Genomic DNA, 8,887 nt, shown 5'->3' with positions numbered 1-8,887 from the left:
GAAAAAGACGGCTTTGGAAATGACGATGACAAAGAGGACAGACATGGCGGATAAGAGGTCGGACCAAGTAGATAAGAGGTTGGATATGACCGAGAAGACGTGAACACGCCACAGTCTTCATTGCTACTAAATTCAGCAATGCGGGACCCTCATGTTCGAGACCTGCTTCGTAAGAAGACGACTAGCAATAGAGCTGCTTATAGAGAGGAGGTAAACTGGCACAACTGGAGCTAGACTCAAAGTCTCCATTTTATGATGGTTGTGATCCCGAGGTGACCCGCTTGAGTTTCACGCTAGAACTTCTAAAGACGAATGCAAAAAAAAAAAATGAACGGACGCAAGCTTGGATGAACGTTTGAAATATATTAAGAAGGTTCTTCCCGCGGGAAGCTTGTGTCCTACTAGTGTCGAGGAGGCAAAGAAAATCATGTGTCCTCTTGATGTGCCACACATTAGATACCACACTTGCATCAACGACTGCATCATATATCAAAACGAGCATGCAAAAAACCATTTCTCGAAAGTGCAATGCTTCACGATATAAGAAGGCTAGAAAGAATGCTCCAAAGAAAGTTGTATGGTACTTCCCGATCACTCCCTCTCTGCAGCGTATTTCATAGATCCTAAGTAAGCAAAGCTCATGCGTTGCCTTGCAGAGAGAGTGAAGCTAGACGATGGAGGTGATTGGAAGCTGAGATACTTTGCACATGCTAGACAGTGTAGAGCATTAAACGCTGAATATAAATATTTTGCAGATGGTCCAAGGAACATCATGCTTGGCGCAAGTACTGATGGCATGAATCTGTTTGGTAACCAGAACACCAATCATAGAACATGACCCGTCTTTGTATAGATGTACACCCCCCTTGGAAGTGCATGAAGGTAAAATACATACACATGACTATGGTTATTCAAGGTCTGAGATAACCGGGAAATGACATTAATTTGTATGTTGGGCTACTGAAATAGGATCTACACACGTTATGGACAACGTCGACCAAGACATGGGACACCGGCACATGAGAGTATTTTGCCCTGAGAGTTGTGTTGATCACGACTGTGCACAACTATCTCGGTTACGAATATGTCTTGGGCCAGGTGTGCCATAGATATTGCGGATAAACGAGGTGCATGGATGATACAACGTCTCAGTAGCTAACAAAAGATGGCAGATGTCGGTGTCAAAACCGGTAGATCTCGGGTAGGGGGTCCCGAACTATGGACCTTGGATCGATGGTTTGTGGGAAGAAGGGAGAGACATCGGTTTACCTAGGTTTGGGCCCTCCTATGGAAGTAATACCCTACGCCCTGCTTGATTGTATTGATGAAGATGATTATAGAGTAGATCTACCTCGAGATCATGTATGCTAAACCCTAGATGATTCAGCCTCTGCTACACGGATAGGGGCCTCTAGTTTATATAGACACCAGGGACCCTAGGATTTACAAGTTACCAACTATAATCGGGGATAGATGAGCCGACCTAGTCTTTCTAAGCTTGAATCACATGCCAATCTTCGGGATATTCCTTCCATAGGAGAGGTCATCATAAGACCCGGTCTTCTATCGCATGACCCAATGGGCCCACTCGTCATTGACTAACCGGCCGCCCGAGGACCCCACAATCCCGGACTCCTTGAGTAGCCCTCGAACTAGCCTTCAGCGCCGGTGTGTTCAGTCTTCGGTTGCGCCACATATCGATGGTAATCGGCTTGCAAGGCGAGTTCCAGTCATGCTCGGCTGACTCCAACTTGATCACTTGAGTAACATGCATGTCTTTTAAAACTGACATCTTTTTCAGTAAAGGCATTTAAAAGCCCATGTGTGAATAGTCCCTCAATTGGCAGGCTTTCCTCATGAAAGGTTGCCTCGGACCGCGGTCGGGGGCCTTGTTTCAAGGGGCACATCCTCTCAAGGAGATCGTGCTTCCGCATTTACTAGAATATGAATAACTGCATAGGCTTACCTACGCGCACAACTGAAAAGACCTCGATGACGCCTAGAGGGGGGGGGGTGAATAGGCTATTTAAAAACTTCTTCAGATTTGGCTTGAACCTGATGCGGAAATAAACTAAGAGGGTACTCGTCAAGCACAAATCCTAAATGCACTAGGCACTGCAATGTGTATCAACAACACGATCTACTAAGATGGACACAATGCAGTTACTAACAAGCACAAGTAAGTTACACAAACTTACTTGAGCTATATCACACGACAAGTAGGTGAACAACACAAGATACTAGATCACACTATATCACACGATATATCAAGGGCTGCAAGTATGTACTTGTGAATATAGAGGGTATGCTTGAATGATTAATCTTGTACAAGAAATGGCCAACACAATATAATGAGCACAAGCAATATGCAATGTATGTATGCTCAAATAACACAAGTAAACCACAAGTAAGGAGTTAGGGTTAAGGATAACCAAGGTCACTGAGACGAAGATGTATCCCGATGTTCACTTCCTTGGAGGGAAGCTAGTCACCGTTAGAGAGGTGGATGTTACCACGAAGGCACACCAACGCCACGAAGGCTCACCCTATTCTCCCTTTGAGATAACACCACGAAGGCGTTTCTCAACCACTAGTGGTAAGCCTTTGAGGTGGCTTCCAAACCCTCACAAACTTTTCCGAGGGAAATCACACGGATTGATTCCTCTCCGAAGAACTCCTACCTCCTAGGAGTCTCCAACCTCCAAGAGTAACAAGATCACGGGGAATGCTCAAAACTTTCTCAAATCACAAATAGCTTGGGTTGAGAGAAGGAGAGAGAGAAGATCTATCTTTTGATTGGAACAAGTCTCAAAGGGGCTCACAAACGCTCTTGGGATCTAAGATTTGGAGTGAGCAAATGTGTGTGAGGTGGAAATGTGTTCTTATGAGGATAAGGCTGTGTTAGGCAACCCTCTCACGAAGTGGGAGGGGGGGTATTTATAGAGTGGAGAGAAAAAGAGCCGTTGGGGACAATTTAAGTCACACAGGGGTCGGTCGTCCGACAAGGGTCGGTCGTCCGGGGCCTGTAGATACGACTGAAACTATTTTGAATTAAACAGCGACCGGACGTCCGGAGGGAGTCGGATTACCGAGATATAGAACTCAACTTCTACTGGTGCAGGCTTCCGGATTTCCAGGACTTGGCCGGACATCCGGGCCTCGGACGTCCGGAGGGAGCCGGAAGTCCGAGTTAAATGGCTCTGATTTCTCTGGTATAGGATTCCGGATTTCCGAGGTAGTCGGTCGTCCGGCCCTCGAACGTCCGGAGGAAGCCGGATGTCCGAGGCACTCGTTCTGTTTACAGATAACAGCAAAGCAGTGGAGATGTGGTCTGAGCAGAAAGTGATGATGTAGTTTGAGCAAGTTCATCGCAAAACCTGTGATCCCCTCTTAATAGTGCGGGATCCCTAAGGACTCAAGAATCATAAAAGAGTACTGATAATCCATACTTGAGTGTATACTTTTATTCGCTGATCATCACTCCGCACAACTAACGTCAAAGGAACTGATACCTTTGAGTTAGCCCTTTCACCTGAGCTTGATGTTGTTGTTCCTTCTTGGCTCAAGTTAAAAGCAAGACATGATGAAGTCTTCAAGTAGCTTTCCCATACACAATGCGGAAAGCCTAGCTTATGTATTTATCTTCATTTGTCCACCATGTGTGAACATCCACAAGAATCAAGCATGTAGTGCTCAAGAATACTTATCTTGATCTTGTCCTATCCACCATGTGAACATCCACAAGAATCAAGCATGTAGTGCTCAGGAATGCTTATCTTGATCTTGTCCTTGTTAGCACATGAGATTGTCCTTATCAACACATGATCATTGACAATAGTTTCAATGACATATTCGTGCTGATCCACTTGAACTTGCACACCACAATCTTGATGACGATCACCACTTGACGTCATCCTTCATGGGTTGTATGAGATCTTCCTTTTGACGCAAGCCCAATGGAAACACACCTAACCCCCACATAGGAGTCTCACAAAGACCATGGGTTAGTACACAAACACGTAATGGACAATGCTTACCATACCATGGGATCACTTGATCGCTCTCGGTACATCTTATACGCTTTGTGTGTTGATCATCTTGATTTAATCTTTGTCTGAGATCTTGATCAACCTAGTGTTTCTATGACCATTCTTTGGATAATAACTTGAATAACATCCTGGTCAACATATAAACTCCTTGAACCCAACAGATGGACTTCAAGAAGTGCCTATGGACAAGTCCTATAAATATAACTTAAAGCAACCATTAGTCCATAGGAGTTGTCATCAATTACCAAAACCACATATGGAGATATATGCTCTAACAATCTCCCCCATTTTGGTAATTGAAGACAACCACTTCAAGAGAGTTTATGTAAAGAAATAAGCATAACCAAGCGCACACATACAAGGTAATAATGCATGTGTGCAAGATGTAAATGCTTACGTAATAAAAGCAAAACCCTCTAAACATATCCAAAGTAAACTCTCTAAACTTCTCCCCCATTGGCATCGATTGCCAAAATGGACGACAAGTTTAGAAAGCCAAAATAGTAGGTGGTCCTCCAAAAAGTGTGTACTTCTCAGCAAATGAGTGCAGAAAAATACACAAATACAATGATAAGTAGTTGGAGGAAAACAAACTATATTGAGGACCCAAAGATTGCAAATAAAAGGATCGTATGCCACAAGGACATACAAAGATGGAGGCAAGCAATCAAAGAATTCCAGATGGAACAAACAATCATATGGTCCTTCGAACCACATGAATAAAAGATATTTTGATAGAGGCAACATAGTGCTTTATCAAAAACTAGAGAAGCTCCCCATGATTTGTGCACTAATATGAGATTTTTGTATTTGACACAGGTGCACAAAATAGGATCGTTGCTCCCCCAGAATTAATAGACACACACAACGAGTGCAAGAAGATAGATGAGACAGTAGGCATATCAATTGCACAAAACTAATGGTTGAGCAACATGTAAAGGAAGCAACTTAAGAATAAGCTCAACCAAAGTAATGTGTGTGAGTCATGGCAATGTACTTGAGAAGACTTAAGATAAGGATGAGCATTGCTCATCAACATAGTCTTGATGAATATGAGATACAAAGTGCAAGACATATCATTCCCACACACACATACTAGAAAATGGGTTCACAAGCTTACTAATAAACAAAATAAGAACCAACGCTTGTGACAACCCATTGTGAAGATAGGAAGTAAGAATCTTGTCAAGAGGAGGGATACTAATTGAAAATGGCAAAACCCTCATCAAGACAAGCATGAGGAAAAATAATCTTCACGGCCAAAGAGTGCACCAAGATGTAGGAAAATAAGATACGCACTCAAAACAAATCCTTTCACGTTGCCACCAAAACCGAAAAAGGAAATGCAGCGGTGGGCGTGAAAGAAAAGAGGATATCAATTAGAGATGTAACTTCTCTCATGTGACCAAGATTCTAAGTAGAAGACAATCATGATGATATATATATCCACAAAGAAGGATGTACACACGAAATGGTTACAAGAAGGAAGAACACTAGATATCCAAAAGGGGAAGTCATAAATATATCAATGAGATCTTTTGCTTGGAAGCATAGCACATGGTCTAATATTTTCTTATTGTATAATATGAACTTCCAACATATGAACATCAAATACATCCCAACTAGCAGTAAGACATCATCGTTCGGATGCTTTGAGAAAGCAAACAAGTACTACGAGAACAAATCAAGAGATTCATGCCATGATGCAACCTGGAAAAGAAAAGATAGGTTGGGTCCTTTGCAAGAAAAGAATGCATGAAGTGGATACTTGTTACCGAGACAACATTGGATTGATGTAGTAGATAGTTGTTCTTTGATCATCCTAACTTGGCTCCAATAATCACATGGTCTCAACATCTTCCTTATAGGTGAGCCGAGCATCCAATGCATCTCCAGTTGTTCCTGGAACAACAAAACAAACAAAATGGGGCCCAAACTCATTGGGACCAAAGAGTTAGAAAACCAGCAATACATAGGACAAACTCCACACACATATGTGCATATAGATATGAATTTGAATTTCATGCACACTTTAGCCAATTTATGACAGGGTGGAGTTTCCCTTATATATTGGGTCAAAGGAGGAAAGCAAGCAAAAGAAGTTGTATATAGTAGCTAGATATGCATGCTCAAGACTCTCAAGAATCAACTCAACACAAAGTTGATAAGTCATCAAAAGACAAGATATCAAGTGACAATAAGATCCTAAAACAAAAGAACTATCACTTGAAAGATATCAATTAAAAGATACATCAAGGAATGAGATATCCATTGACACATGTCAAATAGAAGGCAACAAGAAACAATTTGAAGGAAAACAAACAGAGGTATCTAGTTTCTAAGAGAGAGCTAGGTTCCAACAAACAAAGCCCTCTACAAATTTTCATGATGGCACAAAGCATCATAAAGAGTAAGACATGCCTCCCATCAACACACACTTGATGGGGATCAAATGATTTTATGATGGGTGAATAAAGAGAGTGTTTTTAAAGGGAATATGATAGCTCCCCCAAGGGACGTGCATTATATAGAATTTGCATTTGAATACAAAACGCACACGATGGGATCATCACTTTCTCTATATCTATAACCACACTAGACATGTTAAAAATAGATTCATAAGAGGCAAGAAAGACAAACGAAACACAAAATCCAATGTAAAGATGATTATCAATTCCAATCATATGATGGGAATATCAATTGTCAAGGACAAGAAGTATTTTTGAAATGATACTCATTGGTAGATCACAAATATATCCAAGATCATCTTTACCCATAAAACGCAAGCAAACGACACTTGTAGAGCTAGCATGCCACCTATGAACAAGATAGTTTACAATATCAACGCTAAGTGGCAATACGTCAAATGTACACATTTTCTAGGTTTGTAATATGCACATAGCATATTACTCCCCCATAATGTGATAAACCAATAACATTAACAAGTGGCAAATTAAAACCAACAAGAGATACTTAATGGACCATATAGAATTTGAATTTCTCATGAGTAAGACATACCACATAGACACTAGATAATCTTGAAGCATCAAAACTAAGTGGTATTCCCCATGTATACACATTTATAGGATTGTGAGGTGTGCAAAGCACATCACTCCCCCACAATGGGATAATCCATTAATCTCTCACAAGAGCCAACAAAAATACAGACAAGATGCAAATAGGCTCAATACAGGACTCACATGTACATGATGTGCAAAACAACATACACATACTCGATTACTCAAGATAAGCAAGTTTGAAAGCACAACATATACAAACGCATGCAAGGTACAAAACCACAACATGCAAAGGGGCAAGCACCTAACAATGTAAACAGTTTAAGTATAAGTTACCGTAAGGAGGCACATTGGATATAAGATAGGAACTCGATAATCCAAATGACTTGGCTTGAGATAATAGGAATGATGAAGACCCCTTAATTCTTCATTATGTATCCAAGTCTCCAATGTCCTCCAAGGTCACCTATTGATCAAGTTTGAGCTTCACCATTTTGAGTACCAACAAACTTGGCAAACACATTGCCAACCTTATCCTTCCCAAGGGAATATGTACCATCAATAGTGATTGGGTTGGATAAGTTACCTTTCGTGCAAGACGAAGCGACGTGACCCTTCTCACGACATAAGTAGCAACATCTACCCTTTGTTTTCTTCCCAGTTGATTTCTCACCTCGGGGAGTGTTGGCTTGGGTCTTATTGGGAAGAGGCCTTCCTTCAACTTGTAGCTGAGTGTGTGATTGAGTTTGTGACCGCTTCCCTGGTTGCTTGTGACTTTGAGACTTCGTCTTCAGAGGGAAAGATCTAACATGGTGCCCTTTAACTTTGCACTTGAAGCAAATGATTTTGGCCGAATTCTTAACTCGTTCTAGGCCACTCTTGTTCTTGTTTGAGTTTACTCCAACATCATTTTTGTCATTCGGAGATGTTTGCTCACACATGACGTTGTTGAGTGTGGGCCTCCCTTCATGACACTGTCCCAAGTCTTTATTCAAAGAAATGACTTGGGTCTTGAGCTCCTCGATTTCCTCTGCACGGTTAGTGTCAATGCAAGTACTAGAGGAAGTGTAAGCTTCATTGTTAGAGTAACAAGGCAAGGAAAGTAATTCATCACACGAGGTAGCAACATTATGAGTAGACGAATTGCGAGGACTGGCACATGGAGATATAATACTTTGATTAAAAGTGGTGCCATTGTCCAGCTGAGGCTCACACATGGAGATAACACTTCAGGACTTATGGTTTGATGAATGGCAAGAAAAGCCTCACAATCAAGATACATTTCATTAGTAGATGAAGATGCATCATTCCTTTTGTCGGCAATCCCTACAAGAACAATTCGTAAAGTATTTGGGCCCATGGCCCAAAAGTGATGAAGCATACGAATTCTCCATAGGGTATAATTTGTGCCATCAAAGTCAAAGGTGTCATTGTGCACTAATCCAATAGTCGACATCGATACTCTCTAGGTCGTGAAGCCTAATTAAAGAGAGACCTTGCTCTGATACCAATTGAAAAGACCTCGATGACGCCTAGAAGGGGGGGTGAATAGGCTATTTAAAAACTTCTTCGGATTTGGCTTAACCTAATGCGGAAATAAACTAAGTGGGTACTTGTCAAGCACAAATCCTAAATGCACTAGGCACTGCAACGTGTAACAAAAACACGATCTACCAAGATGGACAAAATACATTTACTAACAAGCACAAGTAAGTTACACAAACTTACTTGAGCTATATCACACGACAAGTAGGTGAACGACACAAGATACTAGATCACACTATAGCACACGATATATCAAACGCTGCAAGTGTGAACGTG

The sequence above is a fragment of the Hordeum vulgare genome, chromosome 2H (genome assembly GCF_904849725.1).
Source record: "Hordeum vulgare subsp. vulgare chromosome 2H, MorexV3_pseudomolecules_assembly, whole genome shotgun sequence".
In the NCBI taxonomy this organism is placed as follows: domain Eukaryota; kingdom Viridiplantae; phylum Streptophyta; class Magnoliopsida; order Poales; family Poaceae; genus Hordeum; species Hordeum vulgare.
The sequence above is the reverse complement of the archived record's forward strand: the minus strand, read 5'-3'. Positions refer to the sequence as shown.